Genomic DNA, 12,064 nt, shown 5'->3' with positions numbered 1-12,064 from the left:
TTTTTGATCTGTTCTTCGGATCTGGAAATATGTGGGTGCCATTCCAAAATCGATGGTAAATCGATGACATTTCGATGGTACATCGATTGCATTTCGATGATACTTCGATGGAATGTCAATGCTAGGGCGAACTTCTAATTTAGATGTTATTTTTGATATAATATCGATGGAATATCGATGTTGAATCGATGTCGTATATGTTGATTTGGTTCAGCATCGATATGGCATCGATATACCATCGAAATGGAATTGCATACAGATGGCAACCATCAGCATCGATTATTCATCGATGACATTTCGATGGTACATCGATGCCATACCGATGAAATTTCGATGTTGGGGCGAACATATAATTTAGATGTTATGTTCGATATAATATCGATGCTGAATCGATGCCTATATGTTGATTTGGTTCAGCATCGATATGGCATCGATATACCATCGAAATGGAATCGCGTACAGATGGCAACCATCAACATCGATTATGCATCGAAATGTCATCGATGTGGCATCGATTTTGAATTGCAATACAGATTTTCATAGGCATCGATTTACCATCGATTACACTTTATTTTTATAATTTTCTTATGCTTTTTTTTTTTTGTAAATTTGCAGGTTCCAGAATTAATATAATTGTTTCTTAAAACAGTGTTTGGGAACGAAAATGAGAAAAATGGAATTTTAAAGCTGGTTTGAACACTATAATACACGTACCAATTGATGTTGGTTACATAGAATTATTGGAGAAGTTGTATTCAAAGCTGAAAGTGGATAGGCCATTGTTTGGCTTAAAGTTGGAAGTGTTGTTTACATGCAATGATTTTAGCGTAGATCCCATTGAAATCACCGATGATGAAGGAGTTAGTGCTCTTATTCTTGACAATTTGAAGTCCTTAAGACTTCAGATTCCTTTATGCGTTAGTTCGATTGCAAAGAACATTGCTCTTCTTGATCCATCTCCTAGAGCGAGTGTTAATATGGAAAATCATAATCAATCCTGCACGGCTGTTCCACAAACTGTTCCTGGGCCAAGTGTATGCATGGGAGGTCTTAGTCATAATGAAACTTTTCTTCCCCCAACAAATCTCCCGCATGATGATGGGATGAGTATGAGCCTTATGTCAATGACGATCCAGTTGCCCATTTTGGTGATGATGATGAAAGAGTTTAGGGGTGCAGTAGTTCTAATGATAACTCCAAGGATCTATTGTCTATGCTACCTATGGTTCAAGTAGATAATTTAAATGTATGACCCTTGCCAAGACGTTAAGAAAGCCAAGGACGGAGGACTGTGATAACTCTACAAAATAGAGTTATTGTACCATAATTTATATGCTAATTGTTGCTTAGTTCTTGAATTTTTAATTGATTTATTAAGGTCTTAAGTAATTTTAAATTTATTAGTCTTATCATGATTTTATATATTTTTGTGTGTTTTTATAGATATTTTATTATAATATGTTGTAGTTTAAATTATGTGTAATTAATATAGTTTAGTTAGAAGTAAAATAAAAGTGAAATTTTGTTGATCTTTATTGATAAATTAAATTAAGTCTTAATTAAGTATTTTCAAATAATTAATATGATTTATTTATAATTGAAAATATTTGATTGTGATTTAATTTAATTTTTTATGTTGTAGGAATTATGTTGTATCTTTGTTGTGTTTGAAAAATAAAGAGAAAGAAAGAAGATTGGCATTTGTGAAGAGGAAATAGCAAAAATTGGCACAAGGCCATCTTCCTTCTGCAGGCCCACACCAAGGCCCAATGCCTGCCTTTCCCAGCCCAGCCGAAATTTCCCCCATGCCCAGCTGCCTCCTTTGCCCCACGGATCCAATGCCTTTCCCAGCCAGCTGCCTCCAACTCGCCTGGCTCCTTCAGCAAACCATTCTCTTCAGCATGCTTCAATCCGCCTGGCACAAAACCAACCGAAGCACTCATCAACCAGCTGAAGCCCAGCAGTTTCAGCCCAGTAACCAAGCCCAACCGAAACCACCTGCCTTTTTCCTCTGCCCAATTGCACGGCACAGCCGCCTGTTCCAGCCACATATGATCATCTTGAGCCCACAATGTTCCCTATGTCCAAAATGCCAACTTTTTACCCATTTTTCTATACATTTTTCACCACAACATCATCATTACACCCTATAATTTACCTCTACATACCATATTTATTTTATTTAATTAATCTAATAAATTTAATTAATTTAAATTAATTATTTTAATAATCTCACTTTAGATATAGATATAGAATTTCAAGACCATTTTAGGGTGCTTAATTTTTGGTTACCATATTCTTTTCTCTCATTTTCTCTCTACCATTCTCTCTTCCATTTTGGGGTTTTCAAGAGCATTTTGCAAGTATGTATGTCATTTATTTTGTAATTTCTACTCTAGTTATGTGCTTCTAATATTTTTCATAAGATTATTAAGATCATGATGAAGCAACTTGCAACTAGGTAATATTTATGTTGTATGTTGATTTCCCTTGTAATGCAACAAAGTTTATGGATTTTTCTTCTTCATATATGTCTTTCATCTTAAATATCTCATATTTTGGATTGTTAGATAATATTTACACTTTGTTCTTCATTAGTGCAAAAACATAATATTCTTTGTGTAAGATGTGTCATTAAATTGTACACATCCATGCTTAGAACAAAAATATTATGTTTTGCCTTCTAAATAATGTTCATTGATTTATTTGTTATTTCATTAGATTGATTTACACTAAATGCTTTGAAATTATTATTTTGAAAAGTGAAGAAAAATCCTATCTTTTTAGAAGTAATTTGTGCTTAAAATTTTAAATCTATTTGGAAAATGATAGTTTGAATTATTTTAACTATCACTAAAACTTGGGAATCAATATACTAATAAATATTATTAAACTTGCATTTTGTGGATTCTAGTATTTTAATAATCTTTTCTTTTAACACTTATTTTCAAATCATTATTGGTTTATTTTTATTCTCTTAAATAACTTTATTTTTCAATCTTTTATTTTATGTTCATAATATTAAAACTCATCAATATTTGGAGCTAGGTTAGAATTTATTACTTTTGCTTTAAAATAGTTTTCTTTTTTATTTTAGACAACTCCTTTGGGTTCGATCTCGTGCTTACACGAACAATATATTCCATATACGATTCATGCGCTTGTGAGTATAAATTTTTAAAACATACTCGTTTTGGGTCCATCAAGTTTTTGGCGCCGTTTCCGGGGAGTTGCAAGAAAAAAGAAACGAAATTCATCTCAAAGTTAGTGAATTCTTCTACTAGTTATTTTTATTTTTTGCACTTAAAAAAAAAACTAAAATATATATATATCTATAAAAACTAAAAAAAAAAGATAAAAAGAAAATTTGGGATGGTTCTACCACCCATAAAAAAAAACTTACTTATATATATTTATATTTATTGTTTTTTTAGTTGACGGCACTTGTGCCTCCTATCTATCTTTTTAATTTTTTTTAGTCGATGGCACTTGTGCCTCCTAATTTTGTTATAATTTTGTTGTAATTTTTATTTCTTGTATACCTTTGTTAGTTGACGGCACTTGTGCCTCCTAACCTTTATTATAATTTTCTTTATTTACCTTGTTGTAATTTTTATTTTATTTAATTTCCGCAAGTTACTAGTTGATGACAATTTTGCCTCTTAGCTAGTTGATGACACTTGTGCCTCCTAATTTTTACCTTAATTTTGTTATGGTTGATGGCATGCTATGCCTCCCTACTCTTGCCTAAATTTTAGTCTTATTTAATTTTGCCTTATTTTTCGTTACCTTTTATCATATTATTCTATAATTGTGAAAAATACTTGAAAAAAAAAGAAACCTAAATCTTGTCCTTTCACCATAAGCAATTTTTGCTTAAAGGAAATTTGAACAAAATTCCCAATCTGCCTCTACTAATTAACCCCGGGGAGTTGTTAGTAGTGCGCGAGTAAGTGGAATCAAATAGGCCTGGGGACAAGTAAACCATAAGAATTATATTGTTGTGAAATCTCTAAAAAATTATAAGTATGCTCTGTGGTTGCGGTTTTAACTGATCTTCCACATCAGAAAATTGCTTGTTTGAGATTATCCTTGTTGCCTTGTTTGTGAAAATTGTATGCATCATTGGGAACGTAACTCTAAAAAGTGATTAGTAAAAAGACGTTTATCTTTGTTTGAAATTGAAAGTGGTAGTAAAAATTTGAGCATCATGGAACCTTTTGCTAATCCCGTTGATGAAAATGTTGTGCCTGAAAAAACTTTGCTTGAATATTTTGCACCTATTTCATCCAATGCTCCTTCATGCATTGTTTTACCTACAACTTCTGCTACTCATTTTGAGCTTAAACCAGCAATCATTCAATTGTTGCCATCTTTTTATGGGTTAGATAGAGAAGATCCTTACATGCATGTCAAAGATTTCTTGGAAATTTGCTCAACATTTAAATTTCAAAATTTTTCTGATGAGTCGATCAAACTAAGATTGTTTCCTTTTTCATTAAAAGAAAAATAAAAAGCTTAGTTAAATTCCCTTCCCACGGGGTCTATAACTACATGGGATCAACTTTATAATAAATTCTTGCTGAAATTTTTTCCTATGTCTAAAACTGATAGTCTAAGGAGAGAAATCTCCGAGTTTTTTCAAAAAGATAATGAAGAGTTTTATGAATGTTGGGAAAGATTTATTATTAAAATGTCCTCATCATGGTTTTGAAAAATGGAGATTTGTAAAATATTTTTATGATGATTTGACTCCCTCTAATCGTCAAATGATTCAATCTATGCTTACTGGAAATTTTTTAAAATTTCAAGGACAAGAGGCGTGGGATGCCCTTGAAGATTTATCTGTCAATTCACAACAATGGAAATTTTTTGATCCTAGGTCTAGGTCAACTAATTCGCCTAAAAGAGGAGGAAGGTATGAAGTAAAAGAAGAATTAGACTTGAGAACATCCTTAGACAAATTAGTGAGAAAAGTAGAAGCTTTAGCCATAAGCCAAACTATAAACTCTCCAAAACAACCAAGAAAAGATGTTTGTTCTATATGTTCTAGTCTGTGCCATAATGCCCAATCATGTCCTTCCTACCAAGAAGCCTTTTTTTGAGGAGGCCAATACACTTCATGCTTATGGGAAACCAAATGATAGCCCATTTTCATCCACCTACAATCCAAATTGGAGAACCCATCTGAACTTTTCATGGAGACAAAACCAACCCCAAATGAATCAAGGGCACCAATTTAACACACAAAACCAAGCTCATGCCCCACAAAATCAACCATATCCGCAACAAAGAAAACCTTCCTTAGAAGATACTTTACAACAATTTATGCAATCCATTCAACAAATCCTACAAAATCAGTCTCAATCAATTACCAAACTCGAGACACAAGTAGGACAACTCGCCGCTGCTTTAGCTGATAGAGAAAAAGGAACATTCCCTAGTCAACCTATCTCTAATCCAAAAGGTCAATATGAGATAGGAAAGTCTAGTCATAATGGAGAATTCAAATCAATTTCAACTCTTAGGTTTGGAAAGAACTTTGTCAAACCCGATTATATACCCGAGGTTGAAAACGAAAAAGAAAAAGAAAAGAGTCAGCCTTCTAGTTCTAATGCCAATGACTTTTCAAACAAGGAAACTCCAATCTATCCTTTCATTCCAAAAGCCCCATTCCCACAAAGATTACTTCCAATTAAAAAAGGCGGCCAATATAATGACATCTTAGAAGTTTTTAAACAAGTTAGTATCAATATCCCTTTCTTAGATGCCATTAAACAAATTTCTACCTACTCTAAATTTGTAAAGGATCTTTGTACTGTTAAAAGAAACACTAATGTTCCTAAAAATGCGTTTTTAACTGAACAAGCTAGTTCCATTATTCAATATAAGAGTCTTGTTAAATATCAAGATCCTGGGTGTCCCATAATTTCATGCATTATTGGTGATCATTTTATTAACAAAGCTTTACTTGATTTGGGTACTAGTGTGCATTTATTGCCTTATTCTGTTTATAAGCAACTTGGTCTTGGTGAGCTAAAACCTACCTCTATAACTCTTCAATTAGCCGATCGTTCTGTGAAAATTCCTAGAGGCATTATAGAGGATGTTTTGATAAAAGTTGATAAATTTTATTTTCTTGTTGACTTCACTGTTCTTGATACTCAACCTGTGGAACATATGCATCCTCAAATTCCTATCATTTTAGGTAGACCATTCTTAGCTACATCTAATGCAATCATAAATTGTCGTAATGGTGTTTTGAAATTATCTTTTGGAAATATGATTGTTGAATTGAATGTATTTAATGTGGTTAAATCTGTTGAGTGTGAGGAAGTGCATGAAGTTAACATGATAGATAGTATATGTGAAGATGATGGAAATGACTTACTTAACTTTTGTGAAAAATACTTTGGTATGAACTTGCATGTTGATGACTCTAATGATGATGTGAATTCTTCGCTAGAGACTATACCCTTAAATGAAACCAAAAATGAGCATTTTTCACCCTTAGATCATGTTCAATCAATTTCCGAGTCTCCAAAGTTAGACCTTAAACCTTTACTAGAATTTAAAATATGCTTTTCTAGGAGAATCTGAAACCTTACCTGTTATCATAGCATCTGCTTTAGATAAAGAACAAGAAGATAAATTGTTAGATGTCCTTAGAAAACATAAAGAAGCCATAGGTTGGACCATTGAAGACATTAAAGGAATTAGCCCATCCATATGTATGCATAGAATCCATCTAAAAGAGAATGCTAAAACCTCTCGGGAATGTCAAAGAAGGTTAAATCCAAATATGAAAGAAGTAGTTAGAGAAGAGGTCATAAAATTGTTAGACATAGGTATCATTTACCCTATTTCTGATAATCAATGGGTTAGTCCAGTTCAAGTTGTGCCTAAGAAGTCTGGGATCACAGTTGTTGAAAATGAAAAAAACGAATTAATCCCTACAAGAGTACAAACGGGGTGGAAAATGTGCATAGACTATAGAAAGTTGAATAATGTTACTAGAAAAGACCATTTTCCATTACCTTTTATTGATCAAATGCTTGAACGATTAGCTGGCCATGCATATTATTGCTTTCTTGATGGGTATTCGGGATATAACCAAATCCCCATTGCCCCAGAAGATCAAGAAAAAACTACATTTACATGCCCTTTTGGGACTTTTGCCTATCGTCGCATGCCTTTTGGATTATGTAATGCACCTGCAACTTTTCAAAGGTGTATGATTTCGATTTTTTCTGACATGGTTGAAAGATTTCTTGAAGTGTTTAAGGATGATTTTTCTGTGTTTGGTTCCTCGTTTGATGAATGTTTGCACCATCTTTCACTTGTTTTAATTCATTGCAAAGAGAAAAACCTTGTGCTTAACTGGGAAAAATGTCATTTTATGGTTAAAAAATGAATTGTTTTAGGTCATGTAATCTCATCTGAGGGAATAGAAGTGGATAAAGCTAAAGTTGATCTTATTTCAAAACTTCCCCCACCTAAAACTGTGAAAGAAATTAGATCATTCTTAGGCCATGCCGGTTTTTATAGAAGATTTATAAAAGACTTTAGCAAAATTTCTCGGCCTTTATGCCATTTACTTGGAAAAGAAAATGCTTTTGTCTTTGATAATAATTGCAATGTTGCCTTTGAAAAATTAAAAAATTTGTTGACTACCGCACCCATTATTCGACCTCCTGATTGGAAAATACCTTTTGAAATAATGTGTGATGCTTCTGATTATGCCATAGGCGCTGTCTTAGGACAAAGACTTGAAAAAATACATGTAATTTACTATGCTAGCAAAACTTTAAATGACGCTCAATTAAATTATTCCACAACCGAGAAAGAATTGCTTGTTGTTGTTTTTGCATTGGAGAAAATTAGATCTTATTTGTTAGGATCTAAAATTATTGTCTATTCTGATCATGCTGCATTAAAATATCTCTTGTCAAAAAAAGATGCCAAGTCTCGTTTGATCTGTTGGATCTTGCTTTTACAAGAACTCGACTTAGAAATACGTGATAAAAAAGGATCTGAAAATGTTGTTGCTGATCATTTATCTAGACTAGTTGTTGAAACTATACATGACTCCACTCCTATCACTGAAACTTTTCCTGATGAACAATTGATGCATGTTTCTTTCTTGCCTTGGTATGCTGATATTGTTAATTATTTGGTCACTAAAGAAATACCATCTCATTGGTCCAAGCATGATAAATCTAAATTTTATTCTGAGGTGAATTTTTTTATTTGGGATGATCCTTACTTGTTTAAATACTGCCTTGATCAAATAATTAGAAGATGCATTCCAAGTTGTGACCAATCTAAAATCATATCTTTTTGTCACGATCATGCATGTGGAGGAAATTTTAGTGCGGTGCACCATATCGAGGTACGACCGTTCTAAACTCTTGTCAATTTTAATTTATATTTATATTTTGGCACATTGAGGACAATGCTTAAATTAAGTTTGGGGTTATCGAGTTTATATGGTTATTATCATTAAGGAGAGTATGATTTATTGTGTTCATGCTTTGCGTTGTTTTTAATTTTTATGTTTTGTGTTTTATTTATGTTTGTTTGAATTTTTTTTTTTTTTATATATATGTTGTTGTTTTGTTAATTTGTTCATTTTCATAAAAATTCAAAAAAAAAAAATATATTTGGTGATATTTTTCATTTTCAATGATAAAAATCTTGATTGAGTTTGAGTTTAGTTCTCTTAAAAATATGAATAAGTCTTAAGCTTTGTTTTTAATTATAAGGTCAATTTTGCTTGTAACAAAAATTACATTTTTCATAACAAGAACACTCTTATTTCCTATAAGTTTAAGTGAAAAATAATTTTAATGAAAACCTATTTTCTAAAAGCAAAATTGACAATTTAATTAATTACATAAGCTTAACTTTTATTCATAATACTTTTTGAGATTTATTTTCATTGTGCAATTTTTGAGAAAATCCTTTTTATATCACCAATAAAAAAAAATGTGTGTGTTTTAATTTTTCTTTAGCTTGAGGACAAGCAAAACTTTAAGTTTGGGGGTGTGATAACTCTACAAAATAGAGTTATTCTACCATAATTTATATGCTAATTGTTGATTAGTTCTTGAATTTTTAATTGATTTATTAAGTTTTTAAGTAATTTTAAATTTATTAGTCTTATCATGATTTTATTTATTTTTGTGTGTTTTTATAGATATTTTATTATAATATGTTGTAGTTTAAATTATGTGTAATTAATATAGTTTAGTTAGAAGTAAAATAAAAGTGCAATTTTGTTGATCTTTATTGATAAATTAAATTAAGTCTTAATTAAGTATTTTCAAATAATTAATATGATTTATTTATAATTGAAAATATTTGATTGTGATTTAATTTAATTTTTTTATGTTGTAGGAATTATGTTGTATCTTTGTTGTGTTTGAAAAATAAAGAGAAAGAAAGAAGATTGGCATTTGTGAAGAGGAAATAGCAAAAATTGGCACAATGCCATCTTCCTTCTGCAGGCCCACACCAAGGCCCAATGCCTGCCTTTCCCAGCCCAGCCGAAATTTCCCCCATGCCCAGCTGCCTCCAACTCGCCTGGCTCCTTCAGCAAACCATTCTCTTCAGCATGCTTCAATCCGCCTGGCACAACACCAACCGAAGCACTCATTAACCAGCTGAAGCCCAGCAGTTTCGGCCTAGTAACCAAGCCCAACCGAAACCACCTTCCTTCTTCCTCTGCCCAATTGCACGGCACAGTCGACTGTTCCAGCCACATATAATCATCTTGAGCCCACAATGTCCCCTATGTCCAAAATGCCAACTTTTTACCCATTTTTCTACACATTTTTCACCACAACATCATCATTACACCCTATAATTTACCTCTACATACCATATTTATTTTATTTAATTAATCTAATAAATTTAATTAATTTAAATTGATTATTTTAATAATCTCACTTTGGCTATAAATATAGAATTTCAAGACCATTTTAGGGTGCTTAATTTTTGGTTACCATCTTCTTTTCTCCCATTTTCTCTCTTCCATTTTGGGTTTTTCAAGTATGTATGTCATTTATTTTGTAATTTCTACTCTAGTTATGTGCTTCTAATCTTTTTCATAAGATTATTAAGATCATGTTGAAACAACTTGTAACTAGGTAATATTTATGTTGTATGTTGATTTCCCTTGCAATGCAATAAAGTTTATGAATTTTTCTTCTTCATATATGTCTTTCATCTTTAATATCTCATATTTTGGATTGTTAGATAATATTTACACTTTGTTCTTCATTAGTGCAAAAACATAATATTCTTTGTGTAAGACGTGTCATTAAATTGTACACATCCATGCTTAGAACAAAAATATTATGTTTTTCCTTATAAATAATGTTCATTAATTTATTTGTTATTTCATTAGATTGATTTACACTAAATGCTTTGAAATTATTATTTTGAAAAGTGAAGAAAAATCCTATCTTTTTAGAAGTAATTTGTGCTTAAAATTATGAATCTATTTGGAAAATGATAGTTTGAATTTTTTTAACTATCACTAAAACTTGGGAATCAATATACTAATAAATATTATTAAACTTGCATTTTATGGATTCTAGTATCTTAATAATCTTTTCTTTTAACACTTATTTTCGAATCATTATTGGTTTATTTTTATTCTCTTAAATAGCTTTATTTTTCAATCTTTTATTTTATGTTCATAATATTAAAACTCATCAATCTTTGGAGCTAGGTTAGAATTTATTACTTTTGCTTTAAAATAGTTTTCTTTTTTATTTTAGACAACTCATTTGGGTTCGATCTCGTGCTTACATGAACACTATATTCCATATACGATTCGTGTGCTTGCGAGTATAAATTTTTAAAACATACCCGTTTTGGGTCCATCAGACTGCTGACTCAGAGAGCATTTGTCAACTACACAAGACGATAGAAATAGATGGAGTTCTCCGGCCTATACTGCTGAAGATATCCCATGCCCCTCTTATGCTATCCCCACGTTATCTGGAGTGAGTTGTGGAGTAATAGAAGTTGGGAAGGTTTTTGAGAACAAGTTAGAGTTGAAGACGAAAGCACACTTGTATGCATTGAAGCAGAACTTCGAGTTATGGGTGAAGAAGTCAGGTACTGAAGTTTGGTATATCACTTACAAGGATCCTGATTGTGGGTGGAGATTGAGGGGGAAGAGAATTCCTAAATCTGATATGTTTGAGATAGCTCGTTTCACCAATAAACACACTTGCTCACTTGACCTCCGACATAAAGGCCATCGCCAAGCTGCACCTTGGGTTATTGGTCATTGCATAAAGAAAAAATATCAAACTGGATCGAATGCTTACATGGCAAACAACATAAGAGAAGACATTAAGAATGAATATGGCATTGAGTTGTCATATGGAAAAGCTTGGAGATGCCGAGAGAAGGCTCTTTCTTATGTCAGAGGGACACTGGAAGAATCCTACCAGAAGTTACCATCGTACCTATTCATGCTTCAACAGAAAAATCCTGGGACGTTGACAGATTTTGTCATTGAGGAGGATTGGTTCAAATATTGCTTTTTCTCACTCGGAGTTAGTAGAAGAGGGTTTCGTACATGTCGTCCTATGTTATGTGTGGACGACACTTTTTAAAGACAAAATACGGTGGGTAGATGTTATGTGTAGTCGCGCTGGATGCAAATAACCATCTATATCCAGTTGCATTTGGTATTGTGGATAGTGAGAATCATGATTCTTGGACGTATTTCATGTCAAAGCTAAAGGAAGAGATTGGGGAAGTTGAGGACCTGGCGTTTGTATCTGACAGGCATGCAAGTATTACACATGCCTTGGAAACTATTTTCCCCGATGTCTGCCACGGTGCTTGCTACCACCACATCAGTATGAATGTGGTTGCTAAATTCAAGACTGATCATTTTCATGTGTTGATGTATAATGCGACATATGTTTTTAGGAAATCCGAGTTCCATGCTCACTTCGAAAAAATCAAATCAAAAGACCTAGCTATAGCTCAATACCTAGAAGGCATGGACTTTGATAAGTGGTCCCGTGCTTACTTT

The 12,064-nt window shown here is 32.3% G+C and overlaps 1 pseudogene; it reads right to left on the bottom strand.

The window, feature by feature from the left end:
* Window positions 1-4,612: 4,612 nt before the first annotated feature.
* LOC133781131 (small nucleolar RNA R71) lies at window positions 4,613-4,711 on the bottom strand (annotated as a pseudogene).
* Between the last annotated feature and the right edge of the window lie 7,353 nt (window positions 4,712-12,064).

The sequence above is a fragment of the Humulus lupulus genome, chromosome 5 (assembly GCF_963169125.1).
Source record: "Humulus lupulus chromosome 5, drHumLupu1.1, whole genome shotgun sequence".
In the NCBI taxonomy this organism is placed as follows: Eukaryota; Viridiplantae; Streptophyta; class Magnoliopsida; order Rosales; family Cannabaceae; genus Humulus; species Humulus lupulus.
The sequence above is the reverse complement of the archived record's forward strand: the minus strand, read 5'-3'. Positions and strand labels throughout refer to the sequence as shown.